General features: G+C 36.5%; 1 protein-coding gene across 4 annotated transcripts in view; it reads left to right on the top strand.

Moving 5' to 3' along the window:
• The window catches only part of CDH18 (cadherin 18), a 512,714-nt gene that overhangs the window by 124,886 nt on the left and 365,790 nt on the right, over positions 1-22,038 (top strand). The gene's annotated exons all lie outside the window — the stretch shown is intronic.

Here is a 22,038-nt window from a genome sequence, read left to right as displayed (position 1 = left end):
GATTTTCAGATTGTCTCATTTTTCTTACTATTTTACCTACTTTGTTCCTCATACCAATATTGTCTTTAATTTTTTTTAATTCCTTTTGGAAAATTGTAAGCCACTCATTTAAAGCGAATGCTCTTGTGGTCTTGCTATACCCATTGTCTGGCATTATAATTTTTTTCATTCATATTCTTTTGCTTTGTTTCTAAACCTGAAGAAGAAAACTGGGCTGATGGGAAAGCAAGAAGTTTAAGATTTGAAGTAGGGAAATTATAGGAAAACCGCCCAAATTGTAAAACTTCCAAATGAGAGGAAGCTAGCTGTAACACTTCAATTCAATGGATTCTGCTCAGAAAGCAGACTGAACCTTTTAAAAAATGATGCCGGTGGACATGAGAGAATTGATGCGAGGTCTAGGTTACTTCTCATCAAAACATAGAGGGGTTTTTTTTCCCCCTGAATATGTAAATGTTGCTTTAATTTTTAGCAAAAAAAAATAAAAAAAATCTAGTTATTTGACAACTACCTCAGTCTGAGTTGCAATATATTTAGATTATTTATTTTAGAATCCGATAGCTCAACTTGATCATGTCATTCATTACTGTTTAACTTATAAAGTAACAGAGTGAGAATTATGTCGTCATTTTTAATGCTGTTTTATTAATTTAAACCTAACAAAAATAGATCTTGATTGAACTGAGTTGGTGGGAAGGATGGTGAAATTCAAACGTTTAATTTAGTGGGTTTTCATAGAAGAAGGCAATATCTAACCTGAAGTTGGAAAGCAAAATTAGGCTGAAATTCAAGTGAAAAATAAAACAGGAATCAAGTATTAGAAATCAAAGAAAGAAAAATGAAGCTTTTTATCAGATAAGCTATCTAACCCAGTGTGAGAGTAGCTGTAGAAATTTACTAATTTGGGATGTTTGGGATTTTAAATCCCTCTATATCTAACCCAGGGTGAGAGTAGCTGTAGAAATTTGCTAATTTGGGATGTTTGGGATTTTAAATCCCTCTGAGCCTTTAAATGCAGTCTGAATGTATAGGCTTATAATATAAAATACTTTTTTGAGTTTCATAAGAAGTTAATGAAATTTACAAATGCAGAAATTACAACCTGAGTGTGCACATCTGTGTCATTCAAAAGCTTAGGTGAAATGATTACATGTGCCCTGCCTTCAAACATATACAAGAAGGGAATGTATCCAGTCATACACCTGCTCATAGCCTGAGAAAGCTAACATAAATCAAATGAATGTTTTTTTTTGTTGGTACTACATCTAAGTAACTGCAGTGTGCATTGTGTCAGGTATGTACGACTGAGTTAAAGGAGATGAATATTTTAAGCATGGGAATGCTACAGGTGTTTTTTCAATGTCACTGAATGTCATGAATCTTTTTCAACACTTTGAACAGTTGAATAATTTTGGTGTGCTTCTGTATTTTCTTTTATCGTATTAACATAAAAGCGAAAAAGCTCTTATAGGGAACAAAGCCAGGTTTTTATCTGGTGTCCTAAAAAAGCAAGGGGGTGATGAATATCAGTGAGCCACAGCTAAAGACGTTGCTGCTTGAGTGGTGCGACACTGTGCATGATATCACCGAGTAGGTGAAAGTATAACAGGGAGAGGCGGAATAAAGGCGTTCGTTTATAAAGGACTCATCAGATGACACACTCACAAATTCATGATCTTTTTGACGACTATTACAATGGTGTACTTCTTCAAAGCCTTTGAAGAGCTTTAGCTGTGCAGCTCCCTTTTATATCAGCAGGAGACATGCTTTGCTGCGATAAGATTTAGCTGACTTTCTTTCACATACTTTGTTACTGAGCAAATCAGACCTTGATCACTTTTATTATGGCATGCTATGCATTCTGAAAGTATGTTTAAGCAAGTAGTAGATTCATAAAGTAATGAAGCAAATGATAAGTAATCAGTGTAAGTTTTCATATTTTCTTAGCAGTTTCATTTTCATTTGTAGTTTTATGTAGTATCATTCCCTGAACACTCTTAACAAGGGTTTTTCAGTATCTCATTGATGCTACTATTTTATCTTTGGTTCATATTTCCTTTTTCTCTTACTTAGAAGAAAAGAAGAAAATTCGTTTTCAGGACCTTGGATTACTAGTTACAAAGGGAACAAAACTACTTCCTTCTCAGCTGGAGTTAAAATTCTATTGACATTATTAGGTTTAGGACTGGATTCTACAGACCTGATACTGTCCAGTGAGCTGAGAGCGCATTGTACATGCTCAGTAAATACCCGCCGTATGTGCTTTAAGGAAAGAAAAGAATAAAAATCCATCTCTCACAAATATTTGCTGTTTTAGTAAAAGCACTCTTGCATATAAGAAAAAGATTATACTGACCAAAAGTAGCATGTTGTACTATAGTATGAGAGAATAAACTGCCAGCTGTACTACAGCAGGACTTGAAGCTCCTGAGCTTAAAGGAAAAGTAGCTGTCGAGCAGCATTCAGTCATTTAGTTTGAAGGCAAACTGGGCCAGGGAAGAAATTCAGACATGTTTCTACGGTGTTGGTTTCTAATAATATCAGAAGAGTTGTTATGGTTGTAAGAAATGTGATATCACCTTTGTTTGAAGGACCTCCACTGACCAGGAAGGATGAGTTGGTCCAGACACAGCTATATTGGCTTTATGGTATAGGAAGACTTCTCTGTGGCAGGGAATGATCATCTTTTGATTCAGGCCAGTTTAAGATTCTCTAAGATGCATTGACATGAACTGGGGTGCAAGCCAGCTGCTCTGCTGTGTCCTGAAGAAGTGTAAACAGTCTAAAATGCAAGATGAATTTTAAAAAATGCATGGGTGAATTGTGACTAGGTAGCAGCACTTGTAAAAGGGGTTTTCAATTAAATTTGTCACAGGAGTGTGATAGAGCGCTAGATTAGGAACTGGCACCTTGTATGTGAAAACAAATGAGGTGAAGAGGCATATGTCTAGAAATGAATATGTATCTTTAAAAATGTAGTAGCTTCACAGAAACAAGGTGTGCTAAGACTTAATTGACTGATTTGTGATTAAAGGTTAGGAAAGCGCAAGTATACATGTAACAGTGATAGAAGACAATTAATTCCTACCCAGACTGGAAAACCAATTAGCTTTAAAATGACGCAGGGAGATGAGACTTTCTGTTTTGTTTCTTTCTGATGATTCACTGCAAGATCCAGGCACAGTCCAAACCTGATCAGTTGATTTTACAAAATGTATTCAGCACATGAGCTTATGAAAAGTAGGTAGTAGAAATGTATTTCAACTCTGAAGAAATACACCGAGTTAACCTCTTTTTCAGTCTGTTAAAAAGTAAGTAGTCTCAACAGAACACAGTTTCTGATCAGCATTTGGACCCAATGCTCTCTTCTGCAAAAGTGGTGGATAGCATCTCTTAATACTTGTGGTCTATTAAGTTCTGCCACTTCCCTAAGAATCATACTAAGAAATCATTAAGTAAAATTTTGGATTTTGCCCCATAACCATTTATAAAAGGACTGAAAAAGATGCTAATTTCTATAATTTATAAACCTATAGATATAAAAAAATTATGCGATGAAATTATATTTCACTATTTGTAAATAACTAAGGGAGAAAAAAAAATTAAACACCATCAAATTTCCCAGTCATAAGGTGTGCCGTTCAGGTATTGCAAACTTTCGATTTGACTGCTAAGGACAAGCTGTTTAGATTAATGGTTGGCTTGTTTGTTTAGTGTTGTTTGTTTTTTTAATTAAGCAGAAAAAATAAAAGCTTTGCATTTAGGAAGATGCTTTCATGCTTGAAGTTTAACTTTTCCTGTAGAAATCTAATGTGAAAGGAGTGCTTGAACAGTAAATTACAATAATAAATAACACAGTATATGTTTACTGTTTGGCATATCATTCCTTTTTCCTTTTGAATGACTCGTGTTTAGACTTAAACATCTTGATTCAGGTTATACAAATCTAAACAGATGCAAAAGGAAAGGGATTTGAGGTAGACATGCTATGAGAACTGGAGAAGATTTTGGTTGCAATATGAAGACAAACTGTGTGTGTGATTAATATTCAGCGAGGCCAATGAAAATTTAATTCAACTAATTTAGGTAACAGAGCATCTCATTTTCTTTTGCACTCCCAGTATAAATGCTATTTTCATCTCTATGGTGGTTCATATCAGCTAATTCCTGCACAACTACAGTTGCTGACAGTGGGAAAAATGTTGTCTTTGCTCTTACAAGTACTCTTTGAAGCCTACTGAGCAACATTGGCACAGACTGTTAGTAATAATCGAAATTACTTTTCTGAAAGTAACTTATCTCATCCTAACACACCTTATATTTTTGTCTGCTGTAATTTTCTTTCTTGTGGCCCTTTCTGGAAATACAAAGAAAGCCATAGTGAGTAAGTATAGTATGCAGGATTCATTAAAATCTGTTTGAACATTGTGCAAACGATGTGCTGGGAAAAACACACAGAATGAATATTGATTTGTAATGTGTGTTGGGAGTGGAAGAATGATGTATTTCAGAAGAAGTTTGCCTTTGATTATTTAAAATATTCCTTCTGGTTTTACTGTAAAAAAAAATAACAAAAAAATCTGTATAGGACTGTGAAGAATCCTCTATATTTTTAAACAATTGTTAGAAATTGATTAGCAGGAATCTGTGTGCTTATTAAAGGATGATAACTATAGTGTCTTTTCAGTAAGAGGGCAGCAGGAAGAATTCTAGATTTTTGGGTGGGTTTTTTGTTTTTTTGAGGGGAGGTGTGGGGGGTTGAGATTAAAAATGGAATGCTCCTGTTACAATGCATGTTCAACAGATTAAGAATATGAGGGGGTTTTCTTCACTTTTTGTGGTGTGTGGTGTTTTGGGGGTTTTCAGTGCATCTGTACAAATCTCAGCTAAGCCTGTCTGAAATCTAGTTAAAATAAGGCTATCCTTTTTGCGTGCCCCAGAAGTCCACACAAGGACTGTGCAAATTTCAACAATCAGAGGAATTACAACTGTTATTAAAACAGGGCGGAGTAGATGAATAACATACAAAATCTGTTACTGTAGTTTTTTTAAGCTTCTCAGGAGTGTCTGTCCCTTTTCTCTTGCTTTGCCCCAATAACCTGGGAAACAAGTTTTTTTTAAAAATTCACAGAAAGATGAAATTCAATTTATTACGCCAGAGTATAAGTCAGTATATTTTTCATTACGTCTTTGCTCTTTCATGCTCTCTCTGGCCCTATGAGTCTTTGTGTTCCAGGCAGAATTTAACAGAATTTCAGGCAAAGAGGGGCCACGATTTTCCCTCCTGGCACAAGGTATGACTGCTGATCCACGCCTGGGTCTCTTGGGACATCAGGAGGAGTCAGCTGAGAAGAATGGAACTGAGCCAGGTTACTCACATTTTAACTGACTGCTCAAATCACTGACCTACTATTGCATGGGGAGTACCCCACTACCACCATCATAATTTAAAAATTAAGGGGTGGCTTCTACTTTTTTCTATGCAACTTGGTCTGATGGGTCTGCTTAATTAATTCATTAAACTGTGCTTTGATCATATTTTAATGTTTTCCTACTTTTTTGTCAGAGTTGAGCAGAAAGAGTGAGAGTGCGACACTGTTCTGGATTTTTTGGCAATGTTTATTGTTTCTGAAGGAGTACATAGCATGAGAAATCATTGTAAAATTCTGTAACTTTCCAAGGATTTCCATGCCATGTTTGTATAACCAGATGATAAAGGTGAGGGGCACAGTACAGACTAATGGGAGACAGCTGACTGCAGATTTTGTTGATTATTAATTATGTGCAGGCTTTATGATTAACTCATTATTTAAAAACAATTAAGTATACCTTGACAGACCCCTGAATTGTACCTAGTTACAATAATTGCTGAAAATATTTTTGAGAGGTTGTTCCAGAATACTTACCGTAATATGTGCTTAACCTTGTCTAAAAGTTGTGAAAAGAAAATAATTAATGTTTACTTATATACATACACGTATTAAAGATGTTATGCTTTCATAAAGTAAATTGGCACCATCCAATGCTTAAATACTGGCTGCAGATTTGAAGAAATAAACCGCCTTTGCTCTGTGGACAGTAATTACACCATGTGTCTAGTGTACTTACTTTTCTGATTCGGAATATGAAGTGCTCTGGTTCTCAGAAAGTAAGGTTTCAGTTATGGGACAGAGAACGAATGGACAGAAGTACCAGGATTATTTCATTACGTTGATGTGCTTTTTAGTTACAGAGGTCTACCTCATGCAAAATATTTTTAAACAGGATGGGATTTGCTAAAAGAGAGACTCAATCCAGGTTGCATGTACAAGTCCTTGTGTGTGAAGATTTCCTAAACAGAGTCCTCTTGGACATCTCACTGGATATCTGCTTTTCTTCAGAGTCCAGAGTCTTTTTCTCTGTAGAGATTGTCCTTTGAAGGCAACCTACAGCTTTAAGGCTGTGATGAAATTTCAAACATAGTATATTTTCCTTAGCCCTCTATGGTTAGTTTCTCCCAAATGCATGTTAGAATTGCTTTTTTTCCCCTGTTTTTAGTAGTATGCTTTAAGAGATACTCTATGGTAACATGTTGACCCTGAGCAGTAGGACGGGAGATAGTCACAAATGTGAGTACTTGGCTCTTTGAAATTATTTATCATGTATTATTTTAGCCCTTTTAGTTTTCCTCTGCAAGCTGTGTAAGGCAAGCAGCCCACTCTGCTTGCACGTCCTTGCTCTGTATGAAGCGTTTCTACATGCTGCCATTTTTGCTACTAGCCAAAATGCAAACATGAATTTTAAAGACTGGGATCTGTACTATCTTACTCTTGTTTGGACAGTTATTCCAAAGCAAACCAGAACAAAGCTGTACTAAATCAGAATGATAGCCTTTTGTATGGTTGTAGTTCACTTTATAAAGTGCTGTGTGGTGTAGAGTCATTTGGTAAATACCGACGTGCTCTAGCACCGACGAGCCCCTCTTTTGACTCCCAGAAGCAGAAAGTGATTTATATAAGCTGTCACAGTTTTAACAGTAGTAATGCTCTCTTCCTCAGTGCTCTGAGAATTGAGTTGCTTGGCTTTTGAATATAAAATGCAATGAAGTAGGAACTGTATTGAATGGCAGTATGAATTTTTAGGTAATGAAAACATTGTGTCAGCAGATAATGGTTGGAAAGCAGATTCCCCCAAACCATTTTAACGTGTTTATTCATGTTTTTTCCTAGCCAGCATTATGCCCTTATAATTTAGTTTTCTCTCAATTGTATACACGTTCATTATCAAGAGGTAGTTTAATCTATCTTTGTATTCTTTCCAAAAAGAGAAGACTCAGTTTTTTCCCCCTCATAAGTTAATCACAGTGATGCTAATTCAGTTTATTACCTGTTTTTGTCTGGAAGATGCTAAGACAGAAGCAGTGGAAGTAGTTCAGGACTTTTGTCAACATCATAGTCTTACAGAATTAAACAGTCCACATTGATGAAAATAGGAATTTTATATATAAGGAAGAAAGTTGCTCACTCCACAAACTTCATTTTTTTACCATATACTCACTGAAACTATAACTTCCCTCCTTGTAACTTCAGTGGTGAATTCAGACCTATTAGTTTGTGGACAGTGTAATGAAAAAGTTCACAAGCAGAGTCCTGCTTATTTTGGTTTCCTCAGTTTTAGTTTACTGAGTTTATTTGGAGACCCTGCATTTCTAAAATGTTTGGGAATCTGTTTGCTGATCTCAGGTTGATTACATAGATATGAAGGAACTCAGAATAGCAAATTCATTTATGGAAACACTGATACTCAGATGTTTTCTCTGAAGAATATCCCTTGTCTCTAGAATAAAGTTTATTTTCTAATGCTATTTGATGCCATAGGATTTTACTTGCAGAGAGTGCCCTATCATATTGATATGTTCTTATTTATATCTCTTCTCACCAAAAGTGGTTATTCTTATTCCCTGCAGTGCCACTACAACAAAACTATACCAGCAGCAGGACTTTTATTTCTCATTACACGTTTTTCTACTTTTCAGATACTGCTTTCTGAAACATACTTTCTCAGGGTGCTAACTGAAGTATTTGTGTCAGTGATTTATAAACAGCAAAAAAAAGGGCTTCTGGTAGAAGGGGAAATCCTTGGCTTATTGTTCCTGTTGCTTGCTGTGAATACTCTAAGGAAAATTTCCAATCAACTTGTGAATGGGAACAGTGCCCACATAGCAGATGGCTATGAGTGTAAGCATACAGAAGACCATGTCCATGCATTAAATCTGTTTACTGAGGGCAGAGTTCCCAGGCTAAAATTTCATGTATCTGCAACTTTTGTGCCAATGATTGAAAGGATATGCTACTATTAGTCATCTTCTAAAGAAGTCTAACTTTGAGAAATAGTAACATTTTTCTTATCTGCATAAAAAGTCTTCCATAAAGATAAAGCAATTTTTTTGTTGTTTTATTGCATATGGGATTAACAAGGATTTTTTAAATTTCTTTTTAAAATTGTTAAGTGGGAATTTTAAATAAGACCAACAAGAATAAATGTATTATCATCTAACAGAAGATGAATCATTACATAAAATTAACATAGTTGTTTCTGTCCAAATTGTCATAGAGTTAATAAATGAAAGTGAGATTCATTGGTTCCCCAGATAATTTTTGTTGTTGTTGTTGGAAGACTGTTTTATAATCATACCCTCTAATGCTTCTCTGTATTGTTAGATTGCTGCAAAGGAACTTGCTCACATGGACACATTTGCAGAATGTCACCATTGGTTTGCTTCATTAGAGTCTGTTCCTCTGTTGCTTCTTATGGGAGAGACTTATCATTCTCATTTATTTCACAACGCTGTTGTGTGTGTTGATAAAATCAGAAAACAATTCCAGGGTAATCCGTTCTAGATATTTGTCTTGAATCACATTTTTCTTATCAGATACAAATGAATGTATAATTTGAAAAAAATATAGATATTAAATCTACCTAGCAGTCCTGATCAAGTGAAATAATCAATAGGTGGTCTTAAAAACCTTGAAGAAAATGAAAACCGACTACAGTGTTTGAATAAGTACAGAATTATTATTTTTTTTAAACTATAAGTACAACCAGTGTCCCTATACTTTAAACTACGTGAAAATCACAGCTAGGATGATTAACTGAAACTTATTATTGAATTATTACTGAGGTCAAAGCTATACTATTTGAATAGCAGCATTATTGAAAGCATTATTAAAAGATTTTTACTATTAACATCAGTGTAATAGAAAGAAATAATACCTTACAACTTGATTTTTGCTATTCAGCTCTTCTGTATTTTAGAACTTTTTCAGCTTGGGCTCTTGCAGTTTTAAAATACATATTTAAATATAAATTTAAAGATATTTTTTTTATTCAAAAGATTAGATGTTGAAGGCTGCAAACCTTTGTTTGATGGATTGAAGTCTAGAGGAAAAAAAAACTGAAAATATGATGTCCATTTATTCCTTTGGGAAGAGGAGGTAGTGTCAGCTATTTTCTTATGCATTCAGTATTATTTATGCTGGTGAGACTGTAATCTTTTGGGAAAACGGAAATCTCATTGCTTCTTCGGGGCTAGTATTCTTTGCAAAACAGTCAAGCAGTGATACTGAGACTCCAAAAAAGCTTGGTTCCTGCCAGGAGGAGATTACTTTATTGTCTAAATGAAGGTAATCTGTGGGAGGCATTTTTTGAAAGCCCCATTCAAACCACAGACTGGTTTTATTTTGGATTACAGAAACGTCTACAAACATTCCACTGGGCAGAATATTTGATTAAAACTGTTATGTTTTTTGGGTCTGTTACAGACACTCTGCAGAAATTGGTTGACTTCAGAAGGCAGGTCCCTAGGCATAAGGTACTACCATCTGAGTAAAGATAGTAAAATCTTGTATCTAGATAAGTTCAAGTAACTTAGGGAATGCATTATTTGTTTTAAGACAGGGCTTTCCATAACCTTATTTGAACTTCAGTATTGAAAAACATGCTTACCATTTGAATTTTGCAGAATAGTGTATGGTATTTCAAGGGGTAGGAGGGACATGATTTCAGGTACATGGCAATTCCATTTTAGGCAGGATATGGAATGAAGGATTTCTGACTTAATTTTCTTCTCCTGCTTGCAGCATATATACTTTGTGAACTGATTCCATCATCCTCTCCCCTGCAAAAAAACCCTTGTTCTAAAAGACTCTTGCAAATGATTCTGTGCTCAGTTCCTCCATAGCAAGCAACATGTTCCGCATTTTTACATTTTATGGTTTGGAAACTAACAGAAACAATAGCAAGGCTCCTCTTTTTTTTTTTTTTCCTTTCTTTTTTTTTTTTTTTTTTTTTTTTTTTGTTGTTGTTGTTAATATGTTAATCATTAACATCAGATTACATTATATGGTGTGTAGTCTGGACTACAACAGAATTACTTAGCTTCAAATAAAACTTCATCAGTTTAGCAAGCTATGTATATTTTTTCTTGGTTTTAATAAATTAGCCATATCTGCTATTTACTTTGTTATATTTACTCACAAAACTTTGTCTAGACAGTGAATTAAAATATCTCTATTTAAGATCTTCACAGCATTCAAAATTAATTTAATAAAATGAACAATGCTTCGTACAACTATTATAGCCTAAAGTAATTTGAATAATTGAATATCACTTTGTCTAGAGAAAACCATTTGTAGCAGCACTTGCTTTTCTAAAGGAAAGCAGAGTGAAAACTCCAAATGTTATGTTGATAAATGTTTTGTAAAACCTGCTGATCCCATTGCGTATGTGTGGATAAAGCATCTAGACACTGACATTCTCTTAATGTTATTTATAGCTGCAGCAAAAAGCAAATGATAAGTGCACTCAAGCGCACAGAATGTTAAGTGTTTAAGATGGCAGCTTAAAAAGAGATCTACGTACTCAGAGGAGAAATAGCCTTTAGGGTGTTCACAGCAGGAGGAACCCCAGAGAACAGATGAAAGCAGGTGTAGAAATGACAGAGTAATTCTTCTTTCCATTGAAGATGTTGAGAGTTTAGTTCAAGGGACTGCAGTTTCAATCTACTCATTTTTCAGTTTCCTTTCTTTGACTTCTGCTGTGATTAGAAAGGATTATAATAAAATATTTAGTTGGGAGAAGATGCAAATTAGGTCATCTGCCATAGTGACCTTGTAGATATGATGAAAACTTCACAAGAAAATACCCAACAAAGGGGAAAAAAACCCCAAACCTGCAATTATAAACTGGGGGGGAGGTAATTCAAACCAGACAGAAACCTAGAACGTCTGCCAAAATAACACACTTCTACTAGACCGTGACGCTTTGATGAAAGGTTAGTAAAATGTATACAGTACCTGGAAAAGGAAGACATTTGTATACCATATACAGTGATTAACAATGGCTATCACATTTATTTGCCTGAAGAAAACCAAGCTGAGGGACACCAAGCTGAGCTGCGTGGTTGACATTGCTCAGGGACAGGATGCCATCCAGAGGGACCTGGACGAGCTGGAAAAGTGGGCCCACGTGAACCTCATGGGGTTCAACAAGGCCAAGTGCAAGGTCCTGCACATGGGTCGGGGTAACCCCCAGTATCAATACGGGCTGGGGGATGAAGGGATTGAGAGCAGCCCTGCAGAGAGGGTCTTGGGAGTACCGGTGGATGAAAAGCTGGACGTGACCCGGCAGGGTGGCTCGCAGCCCAGAAAGCCAACCCTGCTGTCCTGGGCTGCATCCCAAGCCGCGTGGACAGCAGGTCGAGGGAGGGGATTGTGCCCCTCTGCTCCGCTCGGGTGAGACCCACCTGCAGTCCTGCCTCCAGCTCTGGGGTCCTCAGCACGGGAGAGACGTGGACCTGTTGGAGCGGGTCCAGAGGGGGGACACAAAAATGGTCAGAGGGCTGGTACCCCTCTCCTATGAGGAAAACCAGAGAGAGTTGGGGTTATTTAGCCTGAAGAAGAGAAGGCTTCAAGGAAACCTTACTGCAGCCTTTCAGTACTCAAAGGCAGCTTTCAAGAAAGATGGGGACAGACTTTTTAGCAGGGCCTGTAGCAATAGGACAGGGAGTAATGGTTTTAAGGTAAAAGAGGGTAGATGAAGACTAGATGGAAAGAAGACATTTTTTATGATGAGGGTGGTGAAACGCTGGCCCAGGTTGCCCAGAGAGGTGGTAGATGCCCCATCCCTGGAAGTGTTCAAGGCCAGGTTGGACGGGGCTCTGAGCAACCTGAAGATGTCCCTGCTTGGTGCAGGGTGGGGGTGGACTAGATGACCTTTAAAGGTCCTTTCCAACCCAAACTATTCTATGATTCTAATATATGTTAAAAATAACCTCTCATACTCCATCAGCTGCTTTAACCACTTGACTTTAATCATGATGTGGCTTAGAAGTTCAGCTTTATTTAGTCCACCATTTCAGCTACTCTGATGTGTCACACAGAGAAAACAAATATATCAGCCCACAGTATATTTTAGCTACTGTTTTGACCTACGATGCCAGGTGTAGTATGGGGGAATAAATATAAGAAAACGTTCCAGTACAGTTCTCTTCTAAACACTTAAATGTATTTACAGTAAACAACCTCATCTAAGTGAACTGTTCTGTGTGCACATGCAAATTTTAACATAGTAATTGAACTACCAGCATTTACAGCAGTGTGACAACAGAAATTCTTCCAGACATTCCTTTCGGAGATATTTCGAAATCTACCATATCCTTTGTCTCACATTGGGTTTATTTTTAAAAATATGCATTTAGATAATCTTATGTATGTATTTTTCACTACATTCGCCATTAGTAGGAAACAACACATACATGGGAAAGCTGTTTTTCATGTTTTGGGAAAAGTCCATCTTCCTTGTAATGAAGAGAAACACTTAAGGCTAAAGCTTTTACTTCTTTTCTTCTGCTGACTAATGGCAATGTCATGGGGAATGACCCGATCTTGCTGCTGCATTATGTTACCAGGGTTGCTCGTGTGAACATGTGTGTGATACTGCCTTGTGGCTGTTGTAAGGAAAGAGGAAGTTATTGGCCAGTGAATGAATGGTTCTTCCAACAGGGTGTAATAATTGCATTTTTGAAGTGGTCCAGAATCCAAGCCTATGTCCTCATGTGTGTTTTCCATAAATTGGATTTTTTGTTACTGGCATCTCAGAGATTTCCCACCTCAGTATTTTCAACACTGGCAAAATCCCATTTCTGTCTGTTTTCAGCCGCACTAACAAATGCCATAAACTTTGTTGAAAAGGAAGTTGCATTTCCTAAGATTTTTGTCAATGCTTCCCTACATTGTACATTATAATAGCAAACAGAGAATCATCATCCACTCTGCAGGGACCAGGCAACTCAGCAGCAGGAGGAGACTATAATTTACTGGAAGGCAAGGAATGAAATTACCTAACAGTTGCCAGGCTTATGTCTTACAAGTACAGCAAGAAAAGAACGTGGTTTGGTTGGTTTTATTTTTGTATAATTTGTGTATAATGCAGAAAAAAGTAAGCTGTAAGAATAGATTGACAGTGCTAGGTTAATGGTTGAACTTGATCTTAAGGGTCTTTTCCAATGAAAATGATTCTATGATTCCAATAGATTGCTACAAATACAAATAATCTTGTACCAGAGCTTAATGAAATCAGTAAAACTCTGATGTTATTTGGATTTCCCTGCTTACAGAGATGATCAGCTCTGAGCTTTCTATATTGTATACACCCAGAGAAAAAGTCTGGTTAGTAAAAAAATCCTCATCCAGGCTAGTGGAGAGTTATCTCTACTCCCCATGTGGCTGCTATGAATGGCTTACATGCCAGCATACAGTGCTGTAACAGTTTCTTGGATGTTTGGGGATTTTATTATTATTATTATTATTTATATACATTTTCACTGCTGAAGCATTGGTGGCCATGCATATGCAGATGGACTTGATTAATTAGCCCAGTGACTTTGATCATGCTCAGTTTGGTTGTAGCTTAGCCAAGGTATTACAGGGTTTCTATGATATAAATAGGCAGAAGCATTATTGCTGAAGGCATGAGAAATATTTACTGATTTTGTTTACTACTGTCAGTTAGAACTGTCAGGCTTGACCTAGGCAAAAGCCTAAAAAAGGCAAACAGGAACAGCTGGCAAATGCAAATAAAAAGGAGGGGAATTTGCATTTAAGCCCGTAAAAGAGGATGGGCAAGAGGAAGAAAGAGAGGGAGACCTCTTGCGGTTTTTAAAGATAGAGAGTAGGAAAATATATTACTGGTAATTGACTGGAAGCAATGAAAAATTAAATGTAAATGGCTGGAAAAATTGTTTTATTCCTTAACATTGGCCAAGAACCTGTGTGGAAGAGAAGAACCGGGGGGGGTGGGGGGGGAATAAGTAAAAGAATGATCACAAGGGTAAGAGAAAGGGAAAGACAGAGCAACCTCTAGCACGTAGCAAAATAGCATATAGCAACAGTAAAAGACAGGTGAGCTTCCCCCCCCCCCCCCCTTTCTTTTTTTTTTTATGAATGGTAGCAGAGCATAGCCAGAAAACAGATGTATGCATTATATTTGAGAAGTGGGATATGTGATATAAACCAGGTTGCTTCCTGCATTCAGATTGTTTCAGATAATAGAAAAGGAGAGTTCCACATATACCACTATATATATAGACATTGTGTGTGTGTTTGTGTGTGTGTATATATATGTATATATATACACATACGTGTGTGTGCATGCATATGGAGAGTTGCTATGGGTCCAAACCTGCTGCAAATGTTCCTTTTTTTTTAATATATATATTTATTTTTTTTCTAATTGTATACATTTGTTTTGTTTGCCATGGTTGCATTTCATTCACTTAGGTTGCTTCTCTCTTCTGTGTCCTTACTTTGATTACGTTCTTAGAATAGTAAGGGAAACAAAACATTTGTAGTTTAAGATGAACTTTAATCGGTTTGTTGAAGAGACTGACATAATGCTAAAACAAAAAAAGGTGTATGCTGGAAGACCAAAGAGCTCTTTCTAATCTTGGATGTTTCTTAAATCCCATCGTAAGATGCTACTGCTTCCCACAGCCTGCTTTCCAGCATTAAACTGGCAGAAATGTAGGCATGATATTCTCACTCTCTTCTCTTTAAGAATGTGAACCAACACCCCTCAGAACATACACATGTGAAACTCCTGTGAGTTAATTGCTCTAAGATTTATAATGTAGGCCTGATAGTGAATCTCTCACAAATAGACAATTACTTGAATGAATAACATGTTTAAAGTCAACAACTATGTAATATCTGTATGCTTCAAAGAGCTTTACTGAGTCAGAAAGTATCTCTGCTAATTTCAGTAGAATTTAAATAAAGCCCTTGTATACTTGGTCCATATATTATTATAGGTGGTGACGTTTCCCAGCTTGTCAATTTTTAGGTCTATAGCTAGAAAGTTGCAATGAAAGAGTTCCTTTTGTTTTGCATGCTAAAGAGAATCAGAAAGGGAGCACAATGATATTCATTGAACATGGGATGCTTCAATAAAAAATTATATCAACAACGATAATTTTTGAGATTAGTGGAATATTTATATTTTTATTGTGCCTCTTGGCCCCCTATTATAAGTTGATATAAAGAAATAATTCAGCCATGCAGATGTGTGCAACTTTCAAATATTATCTCATTCGTTGTACTTGGGTTTTCTGTTGAATATATTGATGCTACTCACCTTATTTGAAGCATCCACTGTAAATGTGCCATCTTAAAATAACTACTTTAATGGAAATATTCTCCTCCAACACATAAACACCTGGACACTGTTATGCCTTTTCAGAACTTTGTACTATCTGCCCTGTCTGCATAAGGTCGTTATCTTCTTTTACCTTTGATGTCTTCTTAACTGTCCTACCAGTCGTATGCCTTGTTCTTGTCTTTTCCCAAGTTGCTTCTGCCTCTGTTTTTGAAGAATTCAGTGGGGACTGATAACCTTTTAATTCAGATTTAAAAACAACCTATACAATTATTTTGTTGGAACATAATTCTGTGGATTTTTTTGTTTTCTGTAGAATGACTTTCAAATCTTGAATATAATATACTACTTTTTATTGGTGATTGGAAGCATTTATAAGTGAATATATTGTCTACGTGCTGGTAAGTGTTTCCACAGGAAAATGACCTTTGGGTCCTGTATAACAGTCAGGATGATTTCTGGCAATCTTTTGTTTCTCCTTAGGGGCTCCTCGCCGACTAGATGCAGTCCACCATAAATGCATTCTCATCAGAGTGTGTTTATGCATAGCGGTGTCGGAAGTAATAAGCACTTGGTTTGGTCTAGCATTTGAGTCAGTAAATACATAAACAGGTACAGATTTATGACTCCACACTTCAGCGTATCACGGTGCTTGATATACAGTGCAGTCAACTTTATCTGAATGTCACAGAAGATGGTGAATGTATCTGTAATATCAAGGTCATTTTTGATGTAATTAATAGGTTGGGATTTCTTTTGTACCAGAGTTTCAAATAACTTTAGTTCTCCTAATCAGGCTTATTGCCTGTGGAATGGGTGTCCTTGAAATATGTAAATTATCCTGGGAAATACAGTCACACAGATATTAAATATGGGCTGATGTCTTTTACGAGTGTGAATATTTTAGTGGATAGCGTTCCTCTTGGAGACATATTGACTCTTTAGCAAGTAACACAAATTCCAAAGTGTTTATTCACATTACTAGTGTTAGTGAAGCTTTCTTTGGTGGAATCAATGGAAAAACTCTCACTGCTATCAGTGGATTAAATATGTCAGTCTGCAAAACTGCCAGCTATGACTGTTCACAAGGTTACTACAATTTATCTCACCTTTACTATTCTCCATCCTATAGCTTTGCCAAGCATACCTGAGCTACACGTCATTTTTTTATGTGCTTTGTTTTGTGTCAAGGGAATATGCCATGACTGTAAATGCTACAATAGCAGACTAAGACTTCCTTTTTCTTTTTAAATGGGAGTCATCTGCTTAGATAATATTCCAAGAACCTTCATCTACATATCTACCTTTTTGAAAATGTAAAAGGATCAAGATAACTTGACTTCTCAGTTGCACCTCACTTCTAGAACTAGAAGAAAAAAGTGACTTATACCGTTTCTGATCAGAATGAATGCCTTGTTCTGTTGCATGTGGGGGGTTAAGGCATTGGAAGAGATACCTTTAATAAGCATGCAATTTTTTTTAGCGTTCCATTTAAGCAAATGTGAAACTTAAATAGCAACTGTGGCTATATAACAACTGAAATAGTGAAGGGAAAATCCATCCTGGGACAGTGTGTGCTACATTCTGCACAGTTCTATTAATCACGGAAGAAAAGCCTGATGTCTGCTAAAACAATCCTTGTGCTTCTGAATTTTAGTCAGTGCTATTGTTCACGATCAGTCTTCAGCTGCTCACGTGCCAGGTGAGCCATTAGAAGCTATTTTAGTTATGTACTCTTACAATGTAATGTGTGGATGTGATGGGGTAGTATGAACTTGGTTTGGGAATTTTACCAGAAAGAAACCTTACTGAAGGAAAGATTAATTCTATTTCATTTAAATGTTAAGTAAACTTTGGATTGCGTATAGTTAATCAAATTTCAGGATTGTAGAGCACAGACAAAGAAGTTCTTGTGGATACCATAAGCATATATTATCATCTGCTCTGGCCAACATGCCTGGATCTCCTGGGGAAAATTCCCTAATGCTTAGTAATTTGTAAATTAATTTAACTTCCAGTGTCTTTTTTATTTTTGGACCAAATAAGACAATCTAAGCAAATGTATTACCATATCATTATTTTTCTGTTCACTGGAGGATCTGTCTGAACACAAGGAAAAGCTTCCTTACCGTGAGGGTGACCGAGCACTGGCACAGGTTGCCCAGAGAGGCTGTAGACTCTCTAACCTTGGAGATATGCCAAAGCTGACTGGACATGGTGCTGAGCAGCTGAGCCAGCCTGAGCAGGGGCTTGGACCAGATGACCTACAGAGGTTCCTTCAAACCTCAACTATCCTCTGATTCAATGATACTGGAACTGTAGAAAAGGGGGAATTATTTTTAATATGTGGATTACTTTCATTTGTCAGTGGAAAATGTTTCTGTTGTAATCATCTCTACACAAGAAATTCCCTGGTTCAGCTTTCTGAGTCCCTAGCAGGACTGCCTTTCACTATCAAGATCTTTGTATTAACAAAGCTATATTAGCAATAGGTATTTGGCTAGAAATCAGTAGAACTAACAAAGTCTGTGTGGTGGCAGAGTTTGAATTTTCTAACAGCAAAATATTTTCCCAGGGAATTTTTTACTATACGCTGTCTTGTTTTCTTCATCCTAAATAGTAAACAGTCTTCTTAGTGGAGAGCGTCCTTTTCCAGCAGCCTGCTTGTTTGCAAACCTCACATCTTCGGCAGCTTTGTTTTCAGTAACTCTCCCACTCTTAAGCTGTAACGCCGGCTGGATTTTACTAGGGGGATTTGGAGTCACCGTTATTTCTGTCGGCACAGGAATAGTGGCTTGTAGATGTGAATGGGACTGTAACTCCTGGTTGTGAGGCTGTGGCAGAACACCAGTAACAACATACCCCTATATACGGTGGGCAGTTTGGGTTACAAGAAGCTAGAGAAACCTTCATTTTTATCCTTTGACTTACCTCAGTTTATCTATGCATCATACTCAGCAGTAGGATAATTTGGACGTAGTTTGGCTTCCAGTCAGTCGTAACAGAGGAACTATACAGAAGGAAGCCTGTATCTGTGCAAATTGGTGAGCAATATGTGGGTGGTTCCAGCGAGGGGCTGCAGCATCAGAACAAGCCCTCGCGTGTGGAGGCACGAAAAGCACCGCAGGGACACGTATCGTCTTGCCCCTTTGCCAGGGAGACTGAGAACCGACGCTGTATCTGAGGTAACGATGTGCAGCAGAAGCACTGTGAGGGCTTAGCTTTGTGCCAGTCTCGTTTCGATTAACAAGATTTCTTGAATTTTGAACACTGTGCTAATAAGAGCTGGAAGGTCAAATAATACTTGATTAAGTTGAAAGGCTCAACAGTGAATAGTTGTAATGCGTACCACAAGTCATGATTTCACAGACAGATTTGTATTGAACTGAACTACAACAAATGAAGCGCTTCACCTACGTAAGGCTATAGGTTCTGCCATGGGTGATTACAGCAGTAGCGTCGAGTGCTTCCTGCCCTGTTGCAGTATCACCCGGCCGACCACCTGCCGTAAGAATGTGCCACTAGAATGAAACTTACTTGGGGACAGAAGCAATCACACAGTTAGCAAGGCTGAATATTAGGATATTTGGACCACTTACGATCATGACAGTCATCGTTCCTGAGAACCGCTGTGACCATGAAGTTGTTGATTTGACAAATGTGGGAGATTGAGGCATTGCACAGAATACATGCTAGCATTTTTACCTCACAACCGAAGACTGAGTGTCTAGCTAAGGCATGGATCTGATTAAGGGGAAGATAGTTTTCTGAAAATTTGGTTTAAGAAAATTGCAACTTCTTATTCAGGTCTCTTTCCACTTTTTCTTCTGCTAGCTCACTTAACTCTTTTGCCTCCTCTTCCCTATTTTTCTGTTAGACTTTGTTTCTGTCACTTATATTTATCTGACTTTATTCATTACCATTAAGATTCTTCAAAGTTATTTTCTTAGGTATGTTGCCATTATACTGTATATGAATTGTTTCCATGTTTTCATGATTTTTATGGTATCCTAATTTCATGATGTTTATAATGCGTAGCTACAGTTAGTAGCTTCCATAAATGGGTGTTGATCCAAGAAAGAACAAGCAATTTAACCACCTGAAAATTTTCAAGATAGGTCTGAATGTTGGAATAAAAACTTGTAAATACCAGTTGTGTAAGCAAAGATAAAATTAAGACCATATACCACCAAACCTAAAAGAAACAATGTAAATCAAATAGGAATTACATAAATTAGTAGCAGCATTAGACTGTGATCAAATCAATTCCGGTAGACCAGATAATCAAATTTTAAGGGCCTGATGACATATGGATTTTTTGCTGATTAAATATCTCTGATTAACTCCATGCATAATGCTCTTATTCCAATATAAGAGAACCTTTTTCTTTTAATCTCAGCTTATTTTGATGGCAGTGGACATTCTATCTTTATGACATCTGCATATAGAATGATCCAGTGAGAGCTAGCAAACTATATTGTAAATAGAAAACGATTCAAAGATTTAGCTTTCTGTTGACTGTAATCACAATTAAGTGGTTCATCCGGCTAAGTAAAATCTGTAAGTTCAAACAGGTGTTATGTATTAATAGTTTATCTGAGTGAATTACTCAGCATCTGAAGTCAGTCACAACTTTAGAGCATATTTGGAATTTCAGTGATGTAACAGAAATATTCAGCCAAATCTTTCTTTTCTTTTTCTTTTTTTTTTTTTTTTTTTTTTTCTGTATTATAGACTACTAAGGCTTTCTAAAAAGATTTGATAGTACCTGCATGACAATTACAGCACAGAATCTGAACTAAAACTGGTAGTACTATGTTTATTTTCTTAGGATATAAAAATGCAGAATACTCTTGTGTATGAACACTTTTGTGTCATAGTAATTAAGGCAAAGGAAATACGCATACATATGCAAAAGTAAAAAAACCAAACAATCTAACAAGTAAATTTTTTATGAGTTGGAACCAAATGTCTTTTCTCCCTTGAGCTGAAAGACATCGAGAACAGAACTTTATCAGTCTTTTATTCACTGTTTGCTGCTTTATCTGTCAGTCTTATTTTTTATTCATCTCTTTCCAAAGGGGGGGGGGGGGGAAATTTCAATGTCTCTTCAAATGAGCATTTTACTTTTTGGTAAAAGCACATCATTGTTTTTTATTTTTATTTCCATTTTCTATGCATATCAGTTGCAAAATAAGCAAGACATTAAGTAACTACTCCCAAACTCACTGAAGTCAATATCCTTGGATCATGTTTCAAATTTTTGTTCCAGTTATCCCGGTTATACAGTAGTCCTTCACTTCATACTTTTAAAGGCTTTTGATTAAATGCCATTAATATTTCATGCACATATGTGTGTTGAAAAGGAACTAAATAAAATTCAGCATCTCTCAGTTAAATCTTGTGTACACAATAAGGAAAATAAAATTATTTAATAAGAATATTTAGTGTGGAATTAAGTTTACTAAATTTATGTCAGCTAATTATTTTTAAAAAGTCTGGTAAATAAGTTCAGGGAAGGATCATCTACCTGACATTTGTATTGTGGGGTTTTTTGTGTTTTTTTTTTTTTCCTTAATTTTTTTCTTATCTCAATGAGGAGTCCTGTTTGGCATAACTGCTTCAAAATCTGTAAGATTTCAGTGGGGTGTATCGTGCTCTGAGATGCACAGCATGGATTTCTACTAATCTTTGTCTACTTGCATACAACTGATACTCATATATTTAAGTTCCTGTGTTCATATAGTCAAGTTTTGGTGATCCCATGTTTCAGCGATGGAAACAGTCTAAAAACCTAAGGTGTAAGTGGAAGGTTTTTTCTTTAAGTAGAACAGATTATTGCATTGGAATTATATTATTCCCAGAAGTTCTTACTGTAAACGGAAAATACTGTTAAGATCTTTTCACGCTTTTTTCAATTGATTCTCTCCACTTTGGTTTTTTTGATAGCTGGGCTGTGTCTGACAGCAAACAAGTAGTACTTGATTAAGTCAAAGAATGCTAAGCAAAGATTTTGCTTAATTTAAATCTTTGAATTTCTAAGATCTATTAAGCTGTATTCCTACAAAATAAGACCACATTCCCTCAAAAGTTCCTGTTGGAAGGACTGCTTCATTTGTAAGCTGCTTGGATCATCTGCAGTATGATGCACATTGAGTTTCAGCTGAGAACAGTGATTTTCCAGATAAAATATCCAGAAGCACATTTCAGGATTTGCGACTTTTAAATATTTTGACAAAGAACCTCTTGACTAATTGTGCACTCTGTAATGATCCAAGATTATTTTAACAAATGTGGAAGTAACATGCAGGAGGAAATAAAACTGAATGGCACCCCAACCATAATGAG

Source organism: Accipiter gentilis, chromosome 20 (genome assembly GCF_929443795.1).
Source record: "Accipiter gentilis chromosome 20, bAccGen1.1, whole genome shotgun sequence".
NCBI classification, from domain to species: domain Eukaryota; kingdom Metazoa; phylum Chordata; class Aves; order Accipitriformes; family Accipitridae; genus Astur; species Astur gentilis.
The sequence above is the reverse complement of the archived record's forward strand: the minus strand, read 5'-3'. Positions and strand labels throughout refer to the sequence as shown.